This window comes from Cervus canadensis, chromosome 15 (assembly GCF_019320065.1).
Source record: "Cervus canadensis isolate Bull #8, Minnesota chromosome 15, ASM1932006v1, whole genome shotgun sequence".
NCBI classification, from domain to species: Eukaryota; Metazoa; Chordata; class Mammalia; order Artiodactyla; family Cervidae; genus Cervus; species Cervus canadensis.
In genome coordinates, this window is record NC_057400.1 from 16,277,131 (window position 1) to 16,289,580 (window position 12,450).

At 37.4% G+C, this 12,450-nt stretch overlaps 1 protein-coding gene and 1 non-coding gene across 10 annotated transcripts in view; both read left to right on the forward strand.

Moving 5' to 3' along the window:
- Nucleotides 1-12,450, forward strand: part of R3HDM1 (R3H domain containing 1) — a 154,656-nt gene that overhangs the window by 12,347 nt on the left and 129,859 nt on the right. The window lies entirely within an intron of this gene.
- Nucleotides 9,549-9,656, forward strand: LOC122454036. The gene has a single exon (XR_006273258.1). It is a non-coding gene; the product is annotated as a U6 spliceosomal RNA (small nuclear RNA).

Sequence of the window (12,450 nt, forward strand, 5' to 3'; positions counted from 1 at the left end):
AACTAGAGTTCAGTGTTCAGTTACTCTTTTTTTTTTTTGACCACCATGCTTTTTTATGATTGTTAATTTTCTTGTTAGTGAATGCTAATTTTTAAATTTAATTCAAGTTACAAAAGCATAAAGTGGTTTTTTAGCTTAGTATTCAAGCTCTATTTTACATGTGGAAATTATTTCGTGATGTTTCTGAAAGCACAACTTTTCTGTTATGTTTAGCTTACTACTAAAATGGAAAACCTAGTGATTAAACAGGTGAATTTAAGAAGATTGACATAAATGTTAAATGAAGCTTGTATCTACTTTACTTGCATCTAATACTGATAATTTTAGAAAGGGCTTATTTATCTTTTCTCATGTCAGTTTTTTTGTTTTGGTTTATGTGGCATTTGTCAATAAGCTTGCAGAAATGCTAGTAGGGATAATTGATGTTCTTGTTTATGAAAGTTACACTAACATCACAGAAAGGGCTAGTAATTGAATTGCTTTTGTCCTTAAAGACATACCTTTGAGAAGCTCATGATTTATCGGGAATCCACCTGAATCAAAATTTCCATATTGTAAATGGCTTCTGCTTCCCTTCCTTTTTCTCCTTATCCTACTTGTCCTTCTCTTCTTTCCCCTAGTCTTTGGAAGATTAAAGAGAGATAGGATTAATGGAACTATGGTAAAGGAGGAACAGTAGGAACTCTGTGGTGTCTGGTGGTCTTTTCCAAGGATTATGTGAGATTTACACCTTCTAAAGGCAAAATAGAGAACCAAGTGAAAGTTGGTGGTCAGATAACCATTCATTGAATTGCTTTTATATATCCTATTGTAAAATTGGAATACATGCATTTTTGTCTTGCCCTCATTTCTCTTACAACTTTTTACCTGGCATCCTATATTTCAGATGTACAAAATTATTTACCCAAAATTAACATAATCAGTTAATGGCCCAGCCAGGACTCTATACGGCAAGTTCAGCTTTATACTGTATCAAGTATAAAGGAATTAGTAGGTCGGTTAATGCGCCTGTTTTTTAGCCCCAGAATATTATAAGGACGTTTATTGGGGAAGATTTCAAAATAGATAGATAGCTTGTCAGAATTATTGCTATCAGACTCCATACTTTGTTCTTCTAGACTTTGTTACTCCTAGAATTGCCAGTTGCTTAAAACTACTTGCTTACATGCTTAGAAGACCTTCTGTCTTGACTCAAGTGCTATTATTACAACTAGCACTTCAAGATATTTTTTTCCAGTTTTCCTAGGGTTTCTAATTTTCCTTTTTTTCTGATGAACAAATAATAATGTACTGTCACTATGTCCCCAATGTTATTCAATGTCTGTTTCATAGAGGCTTCTCAGATTTTTTTCTTGAATTCTGTGTCCTGCTCTCAGCCTGGGACTTACCTTCACTGCCTTCTTGGCTTGAATCAACTGTTTGCTGGATCCTGTGGGTCCTTCCTCTTTCTTGATTTTCACACTCATCTTACTAGACAGTAGCCTGAAGTGTTTTCTCAAGAAAGATTGCTTAGGAAGTAAAGCTGTCTAGCCCTTATATGCCTGAAGTCTCTATCCTACCATTGTACCTGATCGGTAGTATAGAATGAGAAGTTATTGTATTATATTGTAAGTGACCCTGAGCTATTCAGAGTGTGCTAATTACAAATTGAAATGTTAGCATAAGTTGTCCATGTAATAACAAAAATAATTTTATTTAGTAAAGAGGGGTTTTTTTGTTTCTACCGTGCAAGAGTTTTTCCTTTCAGCATTAAATGAGATTTAATGGTAAGGAAATAGACCCTATAGTAAATATGAAAGTGTACCTGTATCTCTTTTTAACTTGATAACTTGTTCTAACCCAAAATTTTCATTTTTCACACAGTAGACAAAGTCAGTGAGTCATAGTTAAGTAATGTTCTACTTATTTTGTAAACCAGGATGTATTTATTAAATAAAGTAAGTTTTGTGAAGTAGAATATTTTCATAGCTAGTTTGTTGTTAACATTGCTTGGTATTCGTTCCATGAGTAATTTTCTTTGTTATCTAGGCTATTTTTGTTTATACCTGAAATAGTCTTCCTGAACTAAAATTTAGCCAAACTGGAGGAAATTCAGTATATGTCATATGGAAGTGAAGTATTAAGATTTGTCATATTTAGGATCACAGCAAATGTGTTGTGACAGTAGCCAGACATCAGTGGTTTGCATGAATTTTCCACTAATCTAGGTTAGCAATAATATTTACAAATCATCACCATGATAGGAGGAGTAGGTAAGAATTGAGATGGACAGCAGTTGCAGAAATTGAGGCTTGAGGAACATCAGAATATGACTTTTCAGGTGTATTATGATCCTAAAGGTAATGAGTTTGACTTGGCTTTCATGAGCTGGACTTTGAATTCAGGTCAGTCAGATGCTTTTGATGAAGCAGTGTTAACAAATTTATACAAAAAGATTTGAAACTGTGGTGTGAGCTTTTGAAAGAGGTAATATAAAACCTGGCATATAAATCACATTGAAATTTATTGGCCAGTGTTGACTTTTTTATGCTGATATTTTAAAGTAGCTTTATTGAAATACAATTCACAAACCGTAAAATCCACTGACTTAAAATTTACAGTTCATTGGGTTTTAGTGTATTCAAAAAGTTATGCAACTATCACCATAATCTAGTTTTAGAACATTATCATCACTTCATAAAGAAACCCCATATCCATTAGCAATCATTCTCCGTGTTCTTTTCCTCTTCCCCTAGCCCTAGATAACCATTAATCTATTTTCCATCTCTATAGATTTGCCTCTTCTGGAAATTTCATATACATGAAATCATACAGTATGTCATTTTTTGTGACTGTCTTTCACTTAAGCATAAAGTTTTTAAGGTCCATCCATGTTGTAGCAAGAATTAGTATTTTGTTCCTTTTTGTGGCTGAATAATATGCTACAGTATGAGCAATACCACTTTTTTTTTTAATCACTTCATCAGTTAAGGCCATTTGAGTTGTCTCTACTTCTGGGCAATTATAAATAACACTGCTATAAACATTCTTGTGCAAGTGTTTGTGTAGACATATGTTTTCATTTCCCTTGAGTGTGTGCCTACCAGTGGAATTGCTGGGTCAGATAGTAACTCTTGAACCATTTGAGGAGCTGATCAACTGTTTTCCGAAGTAGCTGTAGCATTTTGCCTTCCCAGCAGCAATATAAAAGGATTTCTGTCTTTTCCACATGCTCATCAGTTCTTACTATTGTCTGTCTTTTTGATCATAGCCATACTAGTAGATGTGAAGTAGATTTTTCATTGTGGTTTAGATCTGCATTTCTCTAAGGATTAAAGGTGTTGAGAATCTTCTCATGTGCTTATTATGTGCTTTAATTTTATGTAAACTTTGACATCTAAATGTTTGTGTAGCTCTTATGTGCTCTACTGTTGATGAGTATTTAGGCTCCATATTTCATATGAAATACCAATATGTGTACAAATACATTAAAGGCTTAGCTCTAAGACATATTGGAGGATTGGAATGATACTGATGCTTGAGTGTTTTCCAAACTTAACTGATAAATAGGTAGTTACCAGTTTGCCTGGGACAGTCCCAGTTTATGCCTGTTGTCTGGCTTAATTGTAAAAGTACCATCTTTCATTCTGAAGTATGCCCTGTCTTGGACAATAAATCATATGGCCAACCCACTGACAGTTACCTTAGAGTGTGTTTCGGAGTGGGTAGCCATTCCCTTCTCCAGAGGATCTTCTGACCCAAGGATTGAACCTGGGTCTGCTGCATTGCAGGCATATTCTTTACTATCTGAGCCTCCAGGGAAGCCCAAATATACACTTGCTATCTACTAAGTTAGAATTTCCATAAAGGGAGCCTAGAAATATGTTTTTAGCAACTTCAAGGTCAAGCACACATATGCCTTTGGCATAGTCAATAGTTAGGTGAGAGTAAGAGAATTCACAAAGTTGTTCTTCATACCTGAGAACTAACAGCAAGAATTAATGAGGATGCTGCTGCTAAGCCACTTCAGTCGTGTCCGACTCTGTGAGACCTCATAGACGTCAGCTCACCAGGCTCCCCCATCCCTGGGGTTCTCCAGGCAAGAACACTGGAGTGGGTTGCCATTTCCTTCTCCAATGCATGAAAGTGAAAAGTGAAAGTGAGGTCACTCAGTTGTGTCCGACTCTTGGCAACCCCATGGATCACAGCCTACCAGGCTACTCCATCCATGGGATTTTCCAGGCAAGAGTACTGGAGTGGGATGCCATTGTCTTCTCCATTAATGAGGATAGAGGGAGGCAAAAGAAGTACTTTTTTCAGACTTTGAGGCCATGTTAAATAGAATGTGATGCTGTTGGTTTTATTTATTTGTTTGAGTGTCAGTGGGATTTGATAATATTTGCACATAAGGTTGGTTGTAAGACAAGCACTTCTAAGATATCTACCTAACAGGTGGTAGAGATGCCCCTTTGGGTTTTAAGATATATATTTTTTGTTAACTGTATAGTATTTGTGTTCAAGATGAGAGTGAACACATTTGACTCATATTAAAGCACATTCACCTTAAGAATGGGCTTCCCTGGTAGCTCAGCAGGTAAAGAATCCATCTGTAATGCAGGAGACTCCGGTTCGATTCCTGGGTTGGGAACATCTGCTGTAGAAGGGATGGGCTACCCACTCCAGTAGTCTTGGGTTTCTTTGCTGGCTCTGCTGGTAAAGAATCCTCCTGCAGGAGAAGGAAATGGCAACCCACTCCGGTATTCTTGCCTGGGAAACCCCATGGACAGAGGAGCCTGGCGGGCTACAGTCCGTGGGGTCCCATGCAGCCCCTCACCAGGGGAAGCCACGAGGATGAGGGAGAAGGGGACTCTTCTGCCAGCCAAGGTGCTGGGCATCGCCCCTGAGTTCTCACAAAAAAAAAAAAAAAAAAAAGAATCCTCCTGCAATGCAGGAGACCCGGGTTCAATCCCTGGTTTGGGAAGATCCCCTGGAGAAGGGAAAGGCTACCCACTCCAGTATTCTGGCCAGGAGAATTCCATGGACTGTGTAGTCCTTGGGGTCACAAAGAGTCAGACACGACTGAGTGACTTTCACTTTCAGCTTAAGAATATCTCTCCCCCCCCCTTTTTTTTTTTGGAATGTCAAAGGATCTTTAGAGATTATAAATGTGGAGTGAGGGTAAAATGAGAAGAGTACTTTCCTATTTTCATCTCCTTGTTTGCTTTCTTAATTCAGGTATACCAATGAAAAAACTGTGCTTAAAATACAAAGAAATACACATAAACAGTTCAAGCCAAATTCATAACTCTAAGAGATGGTATGAGAATCTAATAATACACTTTTTTTCAATCTAATAAATCATTACAAATCCACTTAATAAGTTGATTAAAAAAAAAAACAAAACACCCCAGCAGGGTGGTCTCCCGTGTGTTCTTCCATTCACTGCATGTATATATATGTGTGTGGGTGTTATTTTCATATCAGTTATTGCTTGTTTCTTGTATTGTGTATAATTCACCATGTACTCAACCCTCACCTCCACTGCTGTCCCCCTACACCCAGTCAGAGACACTGCTCCAGTTTAAAGTTACCTGAGTCGAAAACTTTTATCAGCTTGATTATAATACCTTGTATGCAGTTGAACTTTATAAATGTTTGTATCAGTAGATTTAAATATATTAGGTATCTTAAATTAATTTGAGATAATTAAACTTACAGCTCAAGAAAAATTATTTAGAGAAAGATTTAGAAAAATAAACTTTCTTTTCAAAAAATTCAGATATATTCTACTTCAAGTTAAAATTCTATCAAAACTTTGACTTGAATAAAATTTCTTTCCTTTATGTCTTGGATGAGAAGTGATTGCAGTCTGATAGCTGAGAGATAACTTTATGAAATGAACTGATGACTCACTCCTGATGTCTGTGTCCCAGTGAACACCAAATCCCAGTCTCAGCACTGGCATCAGCTGATGTGATCATTAGCACTGAACTGTCCTCATCCTTCCTGATACTCTCTCATATTTTTCCTCTAGGCGGAGGCATGTCTTAAGAGCTATTTGAGGAACTTGTGTTTTCTACTAGAATTTGTGTTTCTAGTTAAGAGAATTGATTTTCAAAGCTATGCTAATTAACATTTTCCTGTTTTGAATTCTACCGTAGAGGAACTGGTAGTGTAATTGATAAAGATAAAGAATGGTGGTTTAGTCGCGAAGCTGTGTCCAAGCCCTCCAGGGGATCTTCTGGACTGAGGAATTGAACCCAGGTCTCCTGCATTGCAGGTGGATTCCTTAGGGAAGACCTAAGTATGAAGAATATTAACCCCCCAAAAAATGTTTTGTAGTATGCTCTTGTTTTATCAAGCCTTATTAAAATTACCTCGCTGAAGAACTTTTTCACAGAGCTGCTCACCCATTTTGTTTCACAGTAAATGCATAACGCTCTCTTACTTCACAGAGGCCAGTGTCCTGACCTTCGTTTCTAGATCACCCACATGGTCTCATTTTTATGCTTTTTCTGATATGTGGGGGTTGGTTAAAGAAGATGTAGAACTAAGCATGTATAACCTTTTTAAAAACTTAAGTTTTTTAAAACCTTAAAAACCTTTAAAAATCTTTTTAGTCAATTCCTGTTTTGACTTGGTGATTGTAATCCTTTTATAACTGTCTTTTGTATGTCTAGACTTGAATTTACAATTGGCTTTTCTCCTTTCTCTTTAAGCCCCTTGCTATCGCCTGCCCTTATTTTCATAAATAAATTTTTCTCCTATCTTTGTGAAGATATTGAGGCTATTTATAACAGTTGGAGGGTCACTGATTTATCCATGAGTAATTTAAAAACCTCTCCCAGTACTCATACTCTTTGTCTTCTACCAGTCTCAAGGGAAGGAATGTCCCTTTTCTTCAAACCTAGTCCGTTTCTCTTTAGAATGTGTTTGTTGATCCCTAACTGTATACCAGGGACTGTGATAGGATTTCTAGGAGACACAGTAATGACTAAGAATTCTCACTTGCCCTAAAGCTTACTGACCTGTGCTTATGATCCCAATTCCTGCCGCTTCCATTATTCTCATCCTTGTCATTTGTGCATTTTTCTTTATATTTCTAGAAATAGAGAGATTTTAAGTGGAAAGGGAGAAGATTGCTTTCCTTCAAGGAGATAAGAAGAGGGAGAGTCATTCAAATTATACCTTTTCTTTCCTCCCATTTGGGAAGATTTCAGGAGTATGTTACCTCTCAGGCTGCCAGGTGTGTGCTGGCAGGAAAAGAGGCTGCAGTTCTCTGTGGTAAGGATTCTTGTATCTGGTTTATTCATCCCAACCTCTCAACAAGTTTAAATCCAGTAATTCCTTATTTCATTTGTATGAGCTACATATGTGTGTGAAGTGTACATATATTTCTACTCCATTTATATACCAATACATTCCTCTTGAAATCTGGTACTAATATATAGTTTAAAGTGCTGTGTTTACTTTTATGAGTTTGTGTGTGTTCATTCCTAAACTTAGGGCAAAAACCAGCTTGATCCTGTTGGTGGGTGAAAAGTTTTTTTTATTGTAGTAAAAAAACACATAACACAAAATTTACCATCTTAACCATTTTTGTGTACAGTTCAGTGGTGTTAAGTATGTTCACATTGTGCAACCAGTGTCCAGAACTCTGGCAGAACCGAAGCTCTGTAATCAAATACTCCCCGCTCCCTTCTTCCCCAGGTTTTGGCAGCGAGCATTCTGTTTTGTCTCTATGATTTGACTCTTCTAGGTATCTCATACAGTATTTTTCTGTTTGTGACTGGCTTATTTCACTTAGCATGATGTCCTCAAGGTTTATCCTATTTTAGCATGGGTCAGAATTTGCTTTTTTAAGGCTAAATAATAATCTGTTTTCTGTATATACCACATTTTGTTTATTTGTTCATCTCGATGGGCATTTGGGTTGTTTCCCTCTTTTGGCTATTGTGAATAATACTGCTGTGAACATGGGTGTACAAATGTCTATTTTCAGACCTCGATTTCAGTTCTTTTGGGTGTGTAACCTAGAAGTGGAATTACTAGATTATATAGTACAGACATACCTTGCTTTATTGCACTTCACAAATACAATGTTTTGTTTTTGTTTTTTTACAAATTGAAGGTTTGCAACAATCCTTCATCAGGTGAGTCTGCCAGCACCATTTTTCCAACATTTGCTCATTTTGTGTCATATTTTGGTAATTTTCCAAATATTTCACACTTTTTCATTATTATGTTACAATGATCTTTGAAAATACTACTACAACTGGGTAAAGGGTCAGAGGAGAGTTGGCATGTTTTAGCAACAAATTGTCTTTTAATTAAGATATATACATGTTTTTTTAGGCCTAATGTGATTGCACACTTAATTGACTATTTGTTACTGTTGTTTTAGTTGCTAAGTTGTGTCTGACTCTTATGGGACTCTTTGAACTGTAGCCTGCCAGGCTCCTCTGTCCATGGGTTTTTCTGGCAAGAATACCGGAGTGGGTTGCCATTTCCTTCCACAAGGGATCTCCCCTACCCAGGTATCCAGCCTGCATCTCCTGCATTGCAGGCAGAAACTTTAATACTGAGCCGCTAGCAAAGTCCTGCTAGACTGCGGTATCCTGTAAGTATGACTTGTGCTCTGGGCAACCAAAAGGTCTTTTTGACTCGCTTTGTGTAGTTGTGTGGATATGAAACTGCAGTATGACTGAGGTATGCCTGTAATTAAATTTTTAAGTTTTTGTGGAATAACCATACTATAAACGGTGCCTGTACCATTTTACATTTCCACCAACAATGCACAGGGGTTCTAGTTTCTCCACATTCACACCAACTCTGTTATTTTCTGCTCTCTTAATAGTAGGAATCATAATAAGGATTAGATGTTATCTCTTTCTTGTTTGTATTTTCCTAGTGATCATTGAGGCTGAGCATCTTTGCATGTGCTTCTTTAGCCGTTTGTGTATTTAATTTGGAGAAATTTCTGATCCTTTTCCCATTTTTTAGCACAGTTGTTTGGTTTTTTGATTGTTGTGTTAGAGGTGTGTTTTTTTATCATAGCTTTCTTGGGCTTCAGTTTTAAATAATTCTTTTTGAAAATGAGACTTTATTATTATTTAATGACACAAAATGTATTGGGCCCTTAATAAAGTAATAATGAGGCATATTTTTTCTTAGCAACAATTGAAGCTGTTTATCATAGTAAAATTAAATACTATGTAGCTTCAAGCTGTTTCCAGAGGTTTTTACATTGGACATGAAAAAATACACATTATATGTGGTTTTCAGATTAGCTAGTGTTCAGTCAGTTCTTAATAAATCAATCTAAGAGTATAATTACAAGGTTTTTTATCCTCAATTAAAATTCTGCCTTAATAGATATTTAAGAAGCATTATAAACTTTTATAATTTGAACTTTTCACATTTACCACTTAGTCATATTAAGGTTAAAATGCAAAGCATCTAAGAAATGCTGATACTGAAATTTAGATACCTGTGTCAGTTGGCTATTTTGTAATTATCTAAGTCTGTACATCTGGGATAAATTCAGTATATTTTTAAAAACCTTTTCAGTGCTCACTTCGGCAGCACATACACTAAAATTGAAACGATAACAGAGAAGATTAGCATGGCCCCTGCGCAAGGATGACACGCAAATTCGTGAAGCGTTCCATATTTTTTTAATCTCAAAAATACACAAGCAGCTCCTGCAGCTCAATTCCAGAAAAATAAATGACCCAATCAAAAAATGGGCCAAAGAACTAAACAGACATTTCTCCAAAGAAGACATACAGATGGCTAACAAACACATGAAAAGATGCTCAACATCACTCATTATTAGAGAAATGCAAATCAAAACCACAATGAGGTACCATTACACGCCAGTCAGGATGGCTGCTATCCAAAAGTCTACAAGCAATAAATGCTGGAGAGGGTGTGGAGAAAAGGGAACCCTCTTACACTGTTGGTGGGAATGCAAACTAGTACAGCCACTATGGAAAACAGTGTGGAGATTCCTTAAAAAACTGGAAATAGAACTGCCATATGACCCAGCAATCCCACTTCTGGGCATACACACTGAGGAAACCAGATCCGAAAGAGACACATGCACCCCAATGTTCATCGCAGCACTGTTTATAATAGCCAGGACATGGAAGCAACCTAGATGCCCATCAGCAGATGAATGGATAAGGAAGCTGTGGTACATATACACCATGGAATATTACTCAGCCATTAAAAAGAATTCATTTGAATCAGTTCTAATGAGATGGATGAAACTGGAGCCCATTATACAGAGTGAAGTAAGCCAGAAAGATAAAGACCAATACAGTATAACTAATGCATATATATGGAATTTAAAAAGATGGTAACGATAACCCTATATGCAAAACAGAAAAAGACACAGATGTACAGAGCAGACTTTGGGACTCTGTGGGAGAAGGCGAGGGTGGGATGTTCTGAGAGAATAGCATTGAAACATGTATATTATCAAGGGTGAAACAGATCACCAGCCCAGGTTGGATACATGAGACAAGTGCTCAGGGCTGGTGCACTGGGAATACCCAGAGGGATGGGATGGAGAGGGAGGTGGGAGGGGGGATCGGGATGGGGAACACATGTAAATCCATGGCTGATTCATGTCAATGTGTGGCAAAAACCACTACAATATTGTAAAGTAATTAGCCTCCAACTAATAAAAATAAATGAGAAAAGAAAAACCTTTTCGATTTTGTTTCTGGCCTTCAAAACTTTGTCTTTAACATGCTGTAAGTAAAGCTTTTGTAGTTGAGAAAAATTAATGTTCACCAACATACAATGGGCTTCCCTGGTGGCTCAGATGGTAAGGAGTCTGCTTGCAGTGCAGGAGACCTGCGTTCAATCCCTGGGTCAGGAGAATCTCCTAGAGAAGGGAATGGCAACCCACTCCAGTATTCTTGCCTGGAGAACTCTGTGGACAGAGGAGCCTGGCCAGCTGCAGTCCATAGAGTCACAAAGGGTCAGACATGACTGAGCAACTAACACTTTCAACGTACAATGAGAAATAAGGCAGATGAAAAAGTTGAAAGCTGATGAACTGCCAATAACTTTTGAAATATAGAAATAACTTTTTTTTGAGACTTTTTTTTTTTTAAGAAAACCTCTACTTATTGTATTAACTTCCTTTGATTGCATGGACAGGAACAGTTTATGAACCAAGCCCGGTGATCACAATAAAATCCCAGGCTTCTATTATTACTGGAAAATGATCATGGCAGTATCAGTAGAAATCATAGACCATGGAAAAGACATTTTGACAGAGCAAGATTTATTTTTAAAGAGTCTAAAATGTTAGATTCTTTAAGACCTTTCCTCCAACATCATCTTTTTTTTTTTTAATAATTTAAAAAATTTATTTATATTTGACTGTGCTGGGTCTTCATTGCCGCACAGTTTCTTTAGTTGCAGCAAGCGGGGTCTCCTCTTCCTTGCATTGTGCAGGCTTCTCATTCCAGTGGCCTCTCTTATTGTGGACCACAGGCTCGAGGGCACTGAGCTTCAGTAGTTGTGGCACGTGGGCTCAATGGTTGCGGTTCCCTGGCTCTAGAGCACAGGCTCAGTAGTTGTGGCCAGTGGACTGAGTTGCTCCGTGGCATGTGGGATCTTCCTGGATCAGGGATCGAACTTGAATCTCGTGCATTGTTGGGCAGATTCTTTACCACTGATCCACCAGGGAAGTCCCTAACATCACCGTTTTTAAGTCATAAATTCTTACAATATTATTATAGGATGAATTGTGCCCTCCCCCCCAAAGTTGATGTCTTACCCGCAGTACCTCAGAACATAACCTTACTTGTAAATAGGGTCATTGCAGATATCATTAGTTAAGATCAGGTCATGCTAGATTAGAGTGAGCCCTTTATTCAGTACAACTAGTATCCCTATAGAAAGGGGAAATTTGGAGACCCATCTGTAAGCCGAGGAGAGAGGTCTGGAGCAGGCCCTCCTGGGGAACCAACCCTGCCCTGTTTATGTCCGTCCCAGTTTACCCCTCCCTTTCCTGTCCCCTGGTAACCACAGGTTTGTTTTCTACATCTGTGATTCTATTTCTGTTTTGTAAATAAGTTCATTTGTACCATTTTTTTTTAGATTTCACATCTAAGCAATATTCTGTGATAATTGTCTTACTCTGTCTTATTTCATTCAGCCTTTTTTCTTTCTTAGTCAGTGACTTAAGCCCTGACTTAACTCTAGTTTAGAGACCCAGGGCTAGGAGTCTAGGACAAGTGCCCTTTGGTGCCCCTGTTCTACTGTGGTAATTATCAATACAGTTATCTTAAGATAATATTTTGTTGTTGAGTTTGCTTCTTTCTTTGTTTTTTTTTTTTTTTTTTGCATTTACTTTTCTAATGGGGAAATTATGCACTTTATTTTGTTTCTTGTAGTAATTACTGGTTTTAAATATGCATCTTTAAGTATGTCATTAGTATCTTATTC